Source organism: Callospermophilus lateralis, chromosome 11 (assembly GCF_048772815.1).
Source record: "Callospermophilus lateralis isolate mCalLat2 chromosome 11, mCalLat2.hap1, whole genome shotgun sequence".
NCBI lineage: Eukaryota > Metazoa > Chordata > Mammalia > Rodentia > Sciuridae > Callospermophilus > Callospermophilus lateralis.
The window spans coordinates 97,790,561-97,807,679 of NC_135315.1; positions in this window are offsets into that span (position 1 = coordinate 97,790,561).

Sequence of the window (17,119 nt, forward strand, 5' to 3'; positions counted from 1 at the left end):
TAATTCCCTTTGTGATCTGAGAGTCTTTTACCCAGATCCCTGAGTACTGGCCATTCAAGCTCCCTTTACACTCCACATTGATGGGAGGCTCAGTATTTCATAAGGCAGTGTTTGGGGCACAGTATTTCATAACTATTTTGCATAGTTGGATAATGAATATCTACTATTGTCAACTTTGTCATATACTAAAACTCTTGGAAAGTTTCTTCACTCTAGCTTTTTTTAAATGATAAATTTAATTACATTTGAATAATTGTTATGTACTGTGAATACAGGGATTTGGAAGGCAGCATACTATGAACATGGATCTTAGCATGTAGGACCACATAGCTTATTAAGAGACAACTTAAGACCAATACCTGAGAGATTTCATCAAGCAATTGAAACTTGTGATGAGTAATGAGAAGAAAGGGACTGTGGATCAGGAAAAAAAGTGCATATTCAGAGTCACTGAGTCCAAATAAGCTGTGTCTGGAAAACTGCAAGAGAAGTCAAATAAAGTTTTCTCCTTTATTTTTGTGATAGGTTTTTGAAAAAGTACCAGCTTTATTGTGGTACTTTTTATATACGAAAATGTACGTATTTAATGTGTATCATGTGATGAGCTTGAACTGAGCACCTCAATGAAGGCAATAAAGATCACATCCCAAATTGTCCATGTGCTCTACCTTCTTGTGATCATATGTGGCAAGAATATTTAATATAAGATCTAGTCCCTTAAACATTTAAGTGCATTACCCTGTATGAACTTACAGTACCATGTTGTACAGCAGATCTGTAGACCTTATTCATCTTACATAACTGAAAATGTGTATACATTGAATAGCACCTCCCCATTCCCTCTACCCCCCAACCCCGGCAACCACCATTATATTCTCTGCTTCTATAAGTCACATTTGTGAATTCTTGTGGTGTTTTCCTGTGACTAAATTATTTCACTTAGAATATCCTTATCCAAGTTCACCCATTATTTTTGCATCTTAATGTAATCCATCCCTGTATGTTGAACTCCTCACTGAATGACTGACTATTGTAAATGAATGTTGAATGCTATTTCCATGTCCCAGTTGATATTCTAAGAACTGAGCACAGAGTAATGAACTAATCTTCCTTATTAGGCAAATACTCTAGTGGGGGCAATAAGAATAGTAAATAAATGAGATATGGAATGTACACAAATAAATGTTAGGGAATGTAATGAGAGATAGCACTTGAAGGAAGAGGAAAGGTGTTAGAATTTTAGATACGATGTCCAAGGATGGTTACCATGTAAAGGAAACAGTATAGTGCTAATTGACTTTTTGGGGGGTTGATCATTCCTGGATAACTCTTGAGGGCAAAGCCTCCCTGGTTTGTTCAAGAAGCAAGACAGGGTTAGTGTAGATGAAGTGATATGGAAAAAAGGAGATTAGGATGGGTTCAGAGGAAAAAGAATGACTTTATACATCACTTCAAAGGATGTGAGCTCTTACCATGGGGAGAAGTTAAGTAGAGGATTGACATAGTGTGACTTACATAAAAGCAGGATTATTTTGGATGTTCTTTTGAAAATAAACAAAAGTTATCCATGAGCCAAAGGAAGGACCAGGTTCTCTGGGGATAGGTAGAGGAGTTTGAGATTTTGGTGGCTTGGATTAGGATGTAACAGTGCAAGTAGTAAAGATCAGCTATCTTTTCTATATTTTTAAGGAAAAAATAGGAAGCATCAGCTGAAGGATGAATGCAGAATGTGAGAGAAGTCATGGATGACTTAAGAGTTTCTAAATGGAGAAGTCTTCTAAATGGAGAAGACTACAATAGAAGCAAGGCAAGCAGAAGCTATCAGCAGTTTCTAAGTTTGAGAGATCAAGTGAATGTTCAGGAAAAACATGTTGACACATGCGTCTAGAGTTCTGGCAAGAAATATGAGCCAGAAAGATAAATAGCTTTGGGAGTCAGCAGCATATAGTTGATTTTATTAAAAAAATCATAAAACTAGATGAATGATCAAGAGAATGAATGAAGATATAAATAAAAAGAAATCTAAGGACTGATCTCTGGGGCACTTCAGCATTTAGAAGTTAGAGAAGAGGTGAAACTGGCCAAGAAGTCTAGGAAAGACTGGACACAGAGAGCAGTGGAAATGTGGTGAAATGGTTTCCTGAAAGCCCCAAGATTAATGGGGTCAAATTGAACAGGGAGCCCAAAAGATGCAAATGCTGCCACTAGACCAAGATCAGAAGTTATGATTGTCATCAGAGTTAACAACAGGAAAGTCATAGTTGGTTCCTATGTTTTGAATGTTTGTGTCCCCCAGAAATTGTTAGGATGGCATTCTAACTCCCAAGATGGTGGTATTAGGAAGTTGAGCCTTATAGAAGTTACTACTCACCACAGCAGAGCCCACATATTGATACACTATAAACCTTAGGGAGCTAGCTCAACCCTCTCCACTATGTGACAATACAGCAGGAAGGCACTTTTCCATAAAGCAGGAAGTAGGCCCTTGGCAGACAGTGAATCTGCTGTGATGTTGATCTTGGACTTCTCTGCCTGTAGAACTGTAAGAATTAAATTTCCATTCTTTATAAGATACACAGCCTATGATATTTTGTCACAGCAGCTATATGGACTAAGAAAGTGATCTTGGTAAGAGGAGGTTGGTAGAGTGACTGGAAGAAAGACACCTAGTTACAATGTGTTACAGAGATAATGGAAAGAGAAAACTGGGAGCAATGAATTTAAATAGGGTTTTACTTTTTCCTTGTGAGATTTGGTATGAAAGAAAGGAGAGAGATGAGGATGTTAATGAGAGGAAAATGAGCCAATATTTTTAAGATAGGAGACTTTTATGTAAATAGAAATAATTCAATAAAAAAGAAAGAAAAAAACACTCAGGAGGGAGAAGGGGAAATTACTTGTGCAACATTCTTGAGTAGGCAATAGGGGACAGGCTAAAGTAAACATGTATGTTGGGGGGTTGGCCAAGTTAGAAATGAATTCTTCATCTTTTCTCAAATTCATATGTGTCTTGAGAGAAAAGTATCATATTTCTCTTTTGTTCTGGACTATTTTTTCAAGGATGTTTGCACATCAAGTTAAATTGGTTTTCTTACTGTTCAGTATAATAAAGATAATGTCTCCCTCTGGGTACAGGTCAAGAGAAGTTGTTCACATCCCATTATAAAATATTCAGGTTCCCTAAACTCAAAATTCCTTTCCTGTAATGCAACCCATTGCATATACAGATGTTGCTTATTCTCAATTCAAAGCACTATGGAAATCAGGGCCAAGGGAACTATATTGATAAATTTATTTATTTATAATAACAAATTGGTTCACACAATGATGGAGGCTGAATAGTGCAAGATCTGCAGTTGACAAGTTAGAGACCTAAGAAAGTTGATGGTGTAGTTGTAGTTCCAGATTGAAGATAGTAAATTGGGAAAAAAAGAGAATTCTTTTTGACTCAGACTTTTATTCTATTCAGGCATTCAACAGAATGGGCAAGACTCCCTACATTGGGGAGGGCAATCTGCTTTCATCAGTCTTCAATTGAAATTACTGTATTTACCAGAAAACCAGAAACACCCCAAAATAATTTTAGACAAATATGTGGGGCCCCTATGGCCTGATTAGGATGACACATCACAATAAAATGTATGTATAGTAGGTGCTGCATTTTCTTTTTTTAAAATAAAATGTGTTCTTTTTAGTTATAGACGATAGTAGAATGTATTTTGACATATATACATGGGGTATAAGTTTCCATTTTTGTGATTGTATATGATGTGGAGTTATACTGGTCAAATAACCATTATGAACATAGAAATGTTATGTCCAATTCATTCTACTCTCTCTTTCATTCCCATTCCTTTTCCCACCACTCTCTCCCCCCATCCAATCTGGTGAACCTCCATTCCTGCCCCTACCCCCTGATGCTATTGTGAGTTAGTATCTGCATATCAGAGAGAACATTAGGCCTTTGGTTTTGGGGGGATTGGCTTATTTCACTTAGCATGATAGTCTACAGTTCCATTCATTTACTAGCAAATGCTATCATTTCATTCTTCTTTATGGCTAAGAAATATTACATTCTGTATATGTGCTACATTTTTTCTTTAACCATTTATCTATTGAAAGGCACCTAGATTGGTTCAATAGTTAGCTGTTGTGAGTTGAGCTGCTAACAACATTGATGTGACCACATTGCTATAGTATGCTGATTTTAAGTCTTTTGCATAAATGTGGATGAGTGGGAAAACTGGGTTATATAGTGGTTCCATTCTAAGTTTTCTGAGGAATCTCCATACTGCTTTCCAGAGTGTTTGCACCAATTTGAGGTCCTACCAGCAATGTAAGAATGAGGTACTGAAATTTCTAAGAGTACTAAACTGTGCTTTGTAAGAAAACGAAGACTCTCATGGCTTTTGGTAAGCTAACTTTTCAGGCTGAAAGTGAAATAAATAATTAAATATATTAAAATTGAAACAATAAATTTAATAAAAAATAATAAAATAAAATAAAAATAAAAATAATAGATAAATAAACTTCATAATTCTTGACAGGTAACATCTAAGATCTGGGAAATTTTCTATGTTAACAGAAGGGTAAGTAGGATTTATGATCATAGATGTGAATAGTTGTGATAACTCCAGTTATCTCAGTTCAATTGGAGGCAAATTTATTAAAACACAGCAGGGATGAAAGAAAACCTATTGATGACTGGTAAGGACAAAAATGTCTAAAACTCTTATTAAAGAGAGTGAGAATGTGAACAAACTAGAATTTGTACAAATATTGTGATCTTTTGTGGTACTAAAGAATATGTGTTCATGAATTTAAAGTGATACTGGATATGTGATTGTGACTAGCTCAGTTGTAGTGTTGTTAAGATTCAATCATAGATGTAGGTGTAGAGGGTAGAAGTTCAGTGGAGAAAGCTGGCAAGAACCAAAGGAGCTAAGGAACTAGTAAGAGTGGTGGTAATGATTGAGCTGTGAAATGTAAACTGGCTAAATAGGGTAGTGAAGGCATCACTTGGAGGTCAGTGAAGGGTGGTAGAATCAATGGATTGTAGACCTCATTCTCAGGGTAATCGAAGAAATTTGGGCTGTGGTCTAGAGGAAGTGAGCCAGAAAGATTTTTCTGGTTATCTATCGTACAAGCTATTCTTCCTGGCATGTGTCATCTAAAGTCTGCTATTTTATTCACATCTTGATTTTTTTGAGTGTCTTGCTCAAAACAATATGGTAATATTTAATCTATTTTCTAAATATAAGAATGATATTGAAAAGATAAATGAAGTCAGTTGTGTGCTTTTTTTTTAGAAAAGTCATGTTGGTATCTAATGATTATTATATTCTTTGTATCATGTTCACATTGCTTTTCAAATTTCCCTAAAACATCTCTTTTATCATGTTCCTTGTTATTGATATTAGTTTCCTTGAACTAGTGTTTAGAAAATGTTTTTGATGTGTCTCTAATAAAGTAAATATTTTCCTGAATTTGAATACTAATATTATTGAGATTAGTTTCCTTGAACTAGTATTTAGAAAATATTTTTGATATGCCTCTCATAAAGTAAATATTTTCATGAATTTGTATACTAATATTATTGATATTAGTTTCCTTGAACTAGTATTTAGAAAATGTTTTTGATGTGCCTCTCATAAAGTAAATATTTTCATGAATTTGTATACTAACGTTTTAATTATATGTTACCATATTGATCTAGAATATCCCCCAATGGAAAGATTGATCCCCAATGCAGAAGTGTTCAGAGGGGGGCGCCTTTGAAAAAGTTATTAGATCATGAGGCCTCTAACCTCACAAAAGGTTTAACCCATTGATGAAATTATAATTTGGCATTATTGGGAATTGACAATGAAAACTGTAGGAAGTGGGGTCTGGTTGGAGGAAGTAAGCCAGAAGACACATGTCCTAGAAGGACATCTTTGTTTGTTTGTTTGTTTGTTTGTTTGTTTGTTTGTTTTTTTAAGGTAACATTTATTTGTTTGTTTGTTTGTTTTTCTCATGCAATGCTAAAGATTAAACCCAGTGCTTCACACATGCTAGGCAAGAGCTTCCAGGCTTCTCTGAGGTAAGCAGCTCTGATACACACTTTTTCCTTGATGTTTTGCCTTACCTCAAACTCAGAGCAATGATACCAAGAGACCATGGACTGAAATTTCTGATATTGTGAGACAAAATAAATCATTCCTTCACTGAGTTGATTTTATCAAGTATTTTGTCACAGCAATAAAAAGCTAACACAATATATAAATTATGGCCTGTATTAAAATATAAACATAATAAAATATATGATATCTAATTATAAAACTTTGCCAATTATAGAAATAGAAAAAGAATGAGGAAAAGGTGAATGTAATATTAATTATTTTCTTTTTTGAAAATAATTTTCAAAATTTCCCATTAGTAGAAAACTTTCTCATTAGATTTTAATAATTATATTTTAGTCAATATCAATACTATTAATGAACATGACTATATTAGACCTTATGGAAGTATTATTGATTTTAACTTATAAGTGTCTGATAAAAAATGAAGAAGAATCACGATCTAAGCACTATCAGTTTCTAACTATTTAGTTATACTTATATTAAGACAATTGCCTGCTGTTTGTGGACTACTTTGTAAAAATCTTTTAAGATTTCTTCCTCATTTTTGGTGTGTGTTTTATTAAATCTAGACAATGTGAGCTGTCGAGATACTTAACTAGTGTGCTTAACTTGCAACAGTTCAAATTGGAGCAAGGTCACCTGTCTTATTGAACTCCCACAGTTTCATCAGGTTATCTCAAGAAGCTATACAGCACATATGAGATCTTGCATTTGGGCTCAAAAAAGAATTTCATGCCAATTTGTACATTAAATATTAGTATAGCTTTATATTTTCATTATTTATAAGTGAGAATTTAAAGAGAAATTGTAGTATTTAACTTCCAACCCTAGTGAATTATCTCATTTCCCATAAACTTTAATGTCTATTATCTTATTCAGTCCAATTCATGGGAAAATCAATATTTCTTTTTCATTGTTCTAGTTTCCAATCTATCCTAGGAACTAACATGTATTTTGTGTTTATTAATATTTGGTGAATGAATAAATCAATAATGTCCCCTGATTTAAAATCAGGAAACTGTTTGCAGTATTTGGCTATATTTTATCTTCTATGATTTCTCATAGCAGTTATAAAATTATATCTTCTTATCATCTTTCTAAAATAGAATAGGTCTAGATCCAATCCCATACAGAAATTTTCCATATTGGAAAATATATGATCATCCTCCAATACAAATGGTCTTTTCCTATCTGCAATGGCTAGCTACCCTTCTGTTGTTTTCTGTTAGTTCTAAAATATTTTCCTTGTAAAGTTTTTATAGCAATGTATGTTCAGGATACATATGAAATAATATAATAAATATCTGTTTACCTATCATGATTCCAAGGATCAAGTTCAGATACTTTTTTCCTTAATAACTTCCCACATCCTCATCCTCAACTTGAAGGATTTCTAGAGCTCTCTGAGAAATGGGCAACCATGCAATGACAACTTTCTTGCTGGCACTTCTTTTCCATCACAGAAAAGGAATTTAGTTTACATAGAGCACATCTTCTGAAATTCCTCAAGGCCCTGGAGTAATTTCATTCCTTCGTACATGTCTCCCATGGTACTCATTTGATAAAGATGTAAAGAATTCCTTGGAATTATTTCTTCACTCATGTTACTGTACTTCTCACTTCCATTTCCTTCAATACTTAGAAATATCTATAGTCTGCCATTAATTAAAAGAATTTGTCTTAGATAATTTTGAAAACTCTTACTCAGTTAAAAAATTAGTAGAGGAAATAGGAAATAAAAAAACAGAGGATGTGTTTAGTTGATTCTAGCGTTTCCCTCTTCATCATGCTATTGCATTTTTCCCCCTAGTTTTTCTCCTGTTACGAAAGTGATTCTTAGGCTAAGGATATAGCTCAGTTGGTAGAGTGCTTGCCTCACATGTACAAGGCCCTGGATTCAATCCTCAGCACCACACACACACAAAAGATTCTTACCTTCTTCACTGTTACTTTGCCATCACTGTACAGACCCTTAGAGAAGTGTTGGTTGTGTCATGTATGTTACTGTGCCACACCCTCAATGACAAGTAGGGACTTTCTTTCAGCATGCATAGCACATGTGTAGCAGTATCTTTCCTTTACATGTTCATTATGTTTAGAGGAAAAAATTAATTTCCCATTGCCTTGTCAGAATGTGAGTCAACAGTTGAAGTTGCTTCCTGCTGAAATGGCTAGTTTAGGAGCACTGGGCCCATGGTCTACTCAGCTGCCCCTGGAACTACAAGAGATCAGCATCCCTGATACACCTGTAACATCCACTTGGAAGGACAGTGGGAATTTATGCTTTGAGAGACTGTCAAGACCACTTTTTACATATTTTATGTAATTGTTTATTTTCCTCAGGCAATATCTAAAGTCCAAAACTCTACATTTTTAATATTAACATATTGCATCTTAATATTGAAGAACCAATGAATTAAGAATTTAGGACTAGTATTAAAACTCATGTTGGGTTAAAAAGATAAAAATACATATTCCTGAAATGAGAAAAAACTGCAAAAATATTTAACTTACATATAAAAAGAGGTTTCCTTTTAGTGTACAGTTTTATGAGACTTGGTGAACACATAGAGCCATGTAAGCATCACCACAATCAAAAGGTAAAACAATTTCATCAATTATAAGAAATGCCCAAGAATGCCCCTGTAGCCTACTCCATTATCATCCCTGGGCCATAAGTCATTACTGGTTTATTTTCTATAGGTTATCATTTTGCATATTTTAGAACTTCATATAGATGAATTTCTGCATTTTGCATTGTTTCAAGTCTGTCTTCCTCCACTTAACAAAAGACATTTTAGATTCCATGTTGCTGCATGTTTCAGAACTTTGTTTCTTCCTCTTTGCAGGGGAGTAGTGTTCCATTGTGTGAATGTATCTAATCTAATAGTTGAAACACATTTGACATTTTTGAGTAATTAAATCTGTTGTAATGATTTCTATACAGTGTTCTGAGTGAACATAGTTTCAATTTCTCTCAGATAAATGCAAAACATACACTGCTACCTAATTAACAATAATTTATGTACATCCATGAATATTCCATATTTTATTACAAATTCATTCTGTACTGCCACAATAGCACAGAAATCTTACTATGATCTTCTAAAAAGTTAACTTTCCAACTCTTCAGGCTTCTCGATTTCTCCAGACTAAATTTAATGCGAAGATCTTTGCTTCATTCCCATTTAAAAAAATAGAAGCCAACCAATGCAAAATCTGCCATCTCTCCCCACAGTCCCAAACCTTACATTTGCATCCCTTTCCTCTTGGTTTTGTCCGGCTATAATAGAAACACTTCTTGTATCTATCTCCTCAAAGAGTTTATTGCTAGGCTGTTTTTTATTTATTCACTGTTTATTTACACCCATCTACTTACAATTTATTTCCATCCTCAGTGCCCATGAAGACTACTTCCCTGTAAGTTACAAATGACCTTCATGATGCTAAATTCAATTGAGTTTTAATCTGTCATTATCTTACTCTAATCTCTTGCATATTTGTCAGCATTTACCACTTCCTTTTGTTTCATTTTAAAGCCATTGATTGCTATGGCTAGAATATTTAATACAATCAAATTTAATTATTTCAAGTCATTTGAGAAGTGTTATAAAGCAGTTTTTTGCTTTGTTTTGTTTTGTTTTGTTTTGGTACTGAGGTGCTTTAGCTCTGAGAAGCATCTACAATCCATTTATTTTTAATTTTTTTGAGGCAGGTCTCTGTAGTTGTGACTCTGGCCTACACCCTGTGATCCCCGTCTCAGCCTCCTGAGTTGCAGGAAATCCAGACTGTGTCACTGCACCCAGCAGTGCAGCCTTTATTATTCTCTGTTTGACTCTATTATTATATTCTCCCCTCAAATATTTAGTTTTCAAAACTTTCAGACATACAGATAAGTTTCAAAAATAGTGAAAAGAATGCTCATAGGTCACTTTGTTTTTTCAATAGTTAAAAATGGCATTTGATTTCTCTCTATACATGTCTCTAAAGTGTATTTATCTACTTTTCTATAAACACAAACAAAATATTTTTTTGTATTATGTGTGTGTGGATATCCAACTCTTCCATTTCCATTTGTTATAAAACCCTTTCTTCATTGAATTACCTTATTAAGTTTGCTGAAAATCAATTGATAATATTAATGTGAGTATATTTCTAGACCATGCATTTATTCCATAATCCTATGTGTCTCTTAATGCTGACACCAGTCTTTATTACCATAGTTTAGCAATGTATGTTAATTTCAATTCACATACTGTAAATTTTCCAAACTCCCTCCCTTTAAAATTCAACTTTCTATTTTAATGCAGTTTTACATCTACACAAGTATTGAGAACATGGCAGAGGTTACCATATAATCCATATTCAGGTTTCCTCATTATGAGCATCTGGTACATTGTCACAATTAGCACTACACTGTTAATACATTATCTTTAAATGCTGTCCATACAGCATTCATATTCCTTAGTTTTCCCTTAATGCCATTTCTTCCTGGTACAGATTTTATCCAGCAAACGGCAGAACATTTAGTAGGCATGTCTTCTCAGACTCCTCTTGGCTATAAATGACAGTTTCTCAGATTTTCCTCTTTTCAATGACCTTGACAGTTTTGAAGAGTACTCATCAGGTCTTTTATAGAATATATTTTGGCTTTGATTTGTCTGATGTTTTTCTCATGATCACATTGAAGGAATGTATTTTCAGGAGGAAGACACAGGAGTAAAGTGCCTTTTTCAAGACATCAAGGTTATATAATGGGTGTGTGCTATGCATACCTTGATGTTTATGAAGGGTATATACTATCAATGTGATTTACCACATGATTGATGTTTACCTTGATTACCTGGTTTGTGTTAGGGACCACCTCCTTGAGAACAGAATATTATATAAATTATTTGGAATTTATCTACACAGAATATTCTCTCATTTGTCTATTTATGAAATCTTTTATATGAATCAATAAAATGTATTTATTTATGGATATGTTGTTTATACATTGGTTAATAATGAAAAGTTAATTTGTTTATTTTGTTGCTCCAGGTTTGGCCAATGGGAACTTTCAGTTGGCATCTATTCCCATTAACTATTCCATCATACTAGTATACTTTAGTTTGCTTTTTGGGGAGAGGAGTTTTACTATAGCATGCTCCAAATTAGTCATGTATATTTACTGCTCAGTTCTAAAATCCGGAATTTCTCTAAGAATCCTAGGAGAATCTTAATAGAAATTACTATCTGAGTCCTAAGCATTTTTGTTACTCTAGTAATATTATTGCTTCCAGGCCCTCTTAGCCAATTGAGCAAGGAGACATGAATATGTATTTACATATCTATAAACATTTCTATAACTTCTATCACTTTATTAAGCTAAACTTAAGTTCATAAACCAACTGCAATCCATTTCCACATGGTTCATTCTAGCCTCTTTCCCTTATCCTCTATAATCTCTCATTTCAACAATGAGAAAACTGACTTAATGCTGTCTGCCATCCACTTACTTATGTGTTCAGTTTCTGTATTTATGCAAAGTAATTCTAGAATTGTAAGCTTATACCTTCAGGGAATCAGTTTTGTCAATTAAAGTATAGCACTTTTGCATAGTTCCTTCTACCATTAGTCTTACAGATTCTATCATTTCCCACGTTACTAAGGTAAGCTCACCCCCTACCTCCAATCCCTTCAGTGAATTGGCTTCAGATAACTGTAATACAGTTACATTGTTTTGTCACATTTGTATTCTATCCTGGAACCCTGTGACTTCTATTTCCTTTTTTTTTTAAATAAGTGACTATGTTAAGCTTCTCTCTTGTTCTCTTGGTTTTGACAGATGCATTGTATCATGTATCCACTATAATCTTACCATTCAGAATAAGTTCATGACCAACAAAATCCCTGGCATCACTCATTAAACCCTCCCTCTCCAAACCTTGGTAGAGTAACCATAGTTTTGACTTTACCAGATGTCATATGTTGGAACAATACAATATAGAAGTTTTTCAGTCGATCTTTTTTTCCCTTTACAACATACTAGTAAGATTCACCATATCTTCAAGTGGTTGAAGGGATCATTCCTTTTTTTTAGTCACTGGATGATTGTATTGGTCTCTGGGCTGCTATAACAAAATACCTTAAAATGGGAGGCTTATGAACCACATAAATTTATTTCTCATGTTCTAAAAACTGAAAAGTTCAGAACAGGACACTAGCAGATTTAATGTGAGTTCTTGCTTCCTAGATGACCATCTTTTTGCCACAAACTTACATGGTGAAAGGGGCAAGCAGCTCTCTCAGGCCTTTTTTTAGGGCATTAGTCCCATTCACGATGCTCCCCACCTTCATGATCTAATTGCCTCCCAAAAGCCTTAGTTTCTAATACAATCAATTCAGGGTTAAAATTGAAAAATATGAATTTTGGAAAGGCACTCAGACCGTAGCAATAGTATTGCATTGTATGAATGTATCCAAATAGTATATATAGCCCCAATGAAGCTCCTCTTGGTTGCTTCCAGTTATGTGATTATGAATAAATCCATTACAAATGTTCACATGCATGTTCTTCTTTGTATGTGAGTTTTCAGATTCATCAGGTAAACACCTAAGCATGTGATTGCTGGATCAGGTAATAAAACTGTGTTTAGCTTTGTGTAAAACTGCCAAATTGGGGCTCAGGATGCAAGCGGCAGCATGCTCGACTGGCATGCATGTGGCCTGGGTTCGATTCTCAGCATCACATACAAACAAAGATGTTGTGTCCGCCAATAACTAAAAAAATATATAAAAAAACACCCTGCCAAATTGTCTTCCAAAGTGACTGTAGTATTTTGCAGGCTCATTGGCAACAAATAAGAGTTCTTGCAGGTCTTCAGGTATTGATAATTTTAGAATACTGGATTTTTATAAATTAATTAATTTACTTTATTTGTTCTTTTTTAGATATTCATGATAGGAGAATATATTTTGGCATATATACATGGAGTTAGAATGTTGGATTTAAGTTATTTACCAGGTGTTTAGTAGTTTCTTATTGTTATTTTAATTTTCATTTTCTTTAATACGAATTATAAGCCTCTTTTCATATACTTGCTTGCTACCTATATATCCTTTCACATTTTTGTTCATTTTTAATTGGCTTACTTTTTTCCTACTGTTGAACTTTAAGAGACCCTCAAATGTTTTGAATATAAATCTGGTATCAGATATGTGTTTTGCAAATATTTTCTCCCAGTTTCTGTCTTGTGTGTTTTTTTTTTCCTCTCTCTCCCTTTTGCAGTGCTAGGAATTGAACTCAAAGCTTTTTGTGTACTACACAAACCTGGTGCTGCTGAACTACAACCCAGCCCCATTATCGTTCTCTTACCAGTGTGTTTTCAGAGCAGAAGTTTTAGTTTTAATTGAAGAAGTCTAATTTATTATTTCTTAATGGATTATGATTTTATATTATATTTATTTTATGAACTCATCACTAAATGAAAGGTCATAATTTTCTCCAATGTTCTCCTCTTGCAATTTTTTAAAAAAGTTTTGTTTGTTTTTTAGTTTTTTATTGATATCTAAAATCCATTTTTAGGTAACTTTATTGGAAGGTATAGCATCGGTGTTATTTTATTTTTAATGGATATTCAATTCTTTCAGTGCATTTTGTTGCAAAGACTATCATATCTTCATTGAAATGTTTTTAAGACTTTATGAAAAAAAATTAGATGAGCCAGGCACAGGTGGCAAATACCTGTATTCCCACCTACTCAGGTGGCAGACACAGGAAGATCACATGAGCTCAGCAGCTCAGAACTAGTCTGGGAAACATAATGAAACACATTCTCTCAAAGAAAATTAGTTGAGTACTTTTGAGAGTCTATTTATAGGTTGTATATTCTTTTACCTTACTGTATATATCTATATTGCATATGTATATGTGGATTTATTTTAACTTTAAAGTAGGTCTTGAAATCAATTAATTAGTTATTACTATTTTTCTTCTACAGTATTTTCTTGGTAATTCTGGGTCTTTTGATTCTGTATTTAAGGTTTAAAATCAGTTTGTTGATATCTCCAAAGAAGTTGCATGTGTTTTGAGAAAGATTCAGATAAATTTAAAGATAAAATTTTGAAGAATTGATAATTTAATAATATTGAGTCTGTCTTTTAATCCATTATCATGGAATATCTTTTAATTTTTAGACATTCTTTGATATAAGTTATCAGTGTTTTATAGTTTTTACATACAAACCCTATATGTAGTTTTTTTTTTCAGTTTGTACCAATGTATTGCCTTTTTTGGTGATATTGGATATGATATTATTTTGTGATTTCTTATATTAACTATTTATTGTTGGCTTATAAGAAAGTAATAATTAGCCTGTGATTGGATTCTGAGAAGTTGGTTTACTTATTAATCAGTCCCATTTTAATTTTTTGCTGGTTCTTTGGGAGTTTTCAATGTGGAAATAGTTATTTTATTTTTACTTTGTAAAATGTATAATTATTGTTTCTTTTTCTTATTATACTAGCTAGAATTTTCAGTGTGATCTTGAATAGAAATAGTAAGACATGACATCATTGTCTTGTTTCCAATCATAGAGGGAAAATATCTAATCTTTTCAGTACTAGATACAATATACTAGCTGTAGACTATTTGTGCACATTTTTTTTATTTTATTGAGTTGAAGGAGTTTTCTGAGTTTAAATAGGCCTAGTGTCATTTCTATTGAATTATATTGGTTAAAGCAATAATACAGTTTGCTTAATTCAAAGAGAAGGATGATAGGTCCACTCTCATCAAGAGAGGTATTTCAAATATGCAGCCACCTTTACCCATCATGGTTTGCCTTGAATTGTAAATAGTTTATATTTGTTCTACATGGAAAATATACTCACTTCTAAATCTCACTGTCTCATCCTCTTTCAGTATTATTATGAATTCCAAAATTTCAGTCCATTTGAAATGAGGACTGGTATGTATTACACAGCTTTATGTATGGTTTCTCTGGAGCTTAAACTGTGATTAAAAGCTAAATTATCTTTTTTTTCTCAACACACAATATACAATGATGATATAGTCATTAAAAACAGCAATAGACATGTTTGTTAAAAAAGGAGGGGAAAAAGAGGAAGCATATGGGAATGTATGGCCCATAGCAATTGTGAAATCTAGTTAGGTACATGTGGCCATTTTAATTATTGGAGTCCAGTGCTGTTGAAGGATAAGATTCTCATCTGGGACATTGGATTTATTTTTCCATTCTATAAAACATGGTTTATGTTTGTAGCTGAGTAGTTTTCTCAGCTTTATGTTTATCTACAGAAAATTAGAGACTCAACTGCCTTTTTCATTCTGTAATGTAACTATATTTTTCCAGTCCAACTGGTATAAATCTTTTAAAAGCTTTGTAAACTTTTTGTGTATTAATTTACAATTCATTCCAACAGACAACACTACACCCACAAATATTTTCAAAATAGATTCTTCTACACTTAGAGCACTCTGTGAAGTTAAAAAAATGACCTCAAGATTTTTGTAAGCCTACTATTTTAACAAATATATTCTACAGGTTTTTCCTAAGATTTTTTTTCTTTTTGTCCTTTGTAGTCATTTGGTCCAAATGAAAGAAACCATGAAAAAACACCTTTAGTCTTGCTGAGGTCTTAAAAAATGGTTTTACATGTTCACTCTTGGCTTCACTTTCACCCTCAGACCATGCATTACTAAGAGGGACCTGCATGTGACATCTTCTCTGAGTCTATTTCTTACTTTTTAGTTTGGAAAAGATGTCCTGAGATGTTAGTATTTTTTCCAGGAGTTTTTCAGCAGTTTGGCTCTTTGATCTTTCATTTTGGCTCTTTAATCTTTCATTTTCATAGGAAGTTAGGAAAATTTGAGCCTGCAAATCTTAGCAAGATTTCTGAGATCACAAAGTTCTTTTATGTTTTCCATACTATTGTAAACAGTAGTTTTGCTAGCTGCTCTCTCTGTATATAACTCAACTGTACTTTATAATTGGCCTTTAATAAAGTTTTCCTCATCATCCATAATGTTCCAGTGGTCTCCATAACGCCATTCAAAGGGTCATCAATAGTTCCATCCAGTTCCTGTCTACCATACAACTTGAGTTTCAAATATTCTGTTTTAAAAATTTTTTTTTTAATAATAGCAACACGTTTACAGGTATCAAATTTTGTCCTAGCTATCTATTTCTGAAAAACAAATTACCCTAGGACTTAGATGCTTATAACAAGATATGATTTATTATATTTCATGATTTTCTGACTCACTAATTTGATAGGGCTTATATAGCCCATACTTCTCTTTATGATGTTGAACTGCCATTTTCTAAGATTCATCTGGTAGATGGGATAGTATGCAAAGTCAATATTACTTTACAAACATGCCTGGTCCCTAAGTCTTTGATTTGACTCCTGGTCTGGTCTGAGTTCTCTGAGACTTTTGAACATAACACATTTATCTTAGCACTGAGTTCTTCTAGTAGATGGATTTAACATTGCAGTTCAAAGTTCCTAAAGTATTTCAAGAGACAAAGAATTCAAGAGAGTCTTCTAAGGCCTTTGGCTGGAAACTGACTTGAATATACATCCAGTATATTCTATTACTCAGAACAGTCACAAAACCCAGGCAGATTCAAGTTTAGTGAACATAGAGCCACTTCTTTTGGGGAAGAGTCTCAAAGACTCTTTTTGGTCATTTCTAATTTATCATACCTTCTATTTTCTATTTTTAATCAACTCTAACAAATTGAATCTTGAAATATGAATTTCTTTTTGTCATAGTAACTTTATACTTTTACAAGTCTTGAAACTTGGTTACCAATTAGTAGTCATTCTGTTAGGAAAAAATCTATTTAAAAATAAAACTACATGTTAGAAATTATCTATCCCTGTTTCTTGGAAGAACATACCTTTAAAAATGGAGGATCAGAAGCTTCCTGGTCAATGCCAGTTCTATTATCTATTACTCTTATAAGAACTTTGGTTTCCTCTTTTAT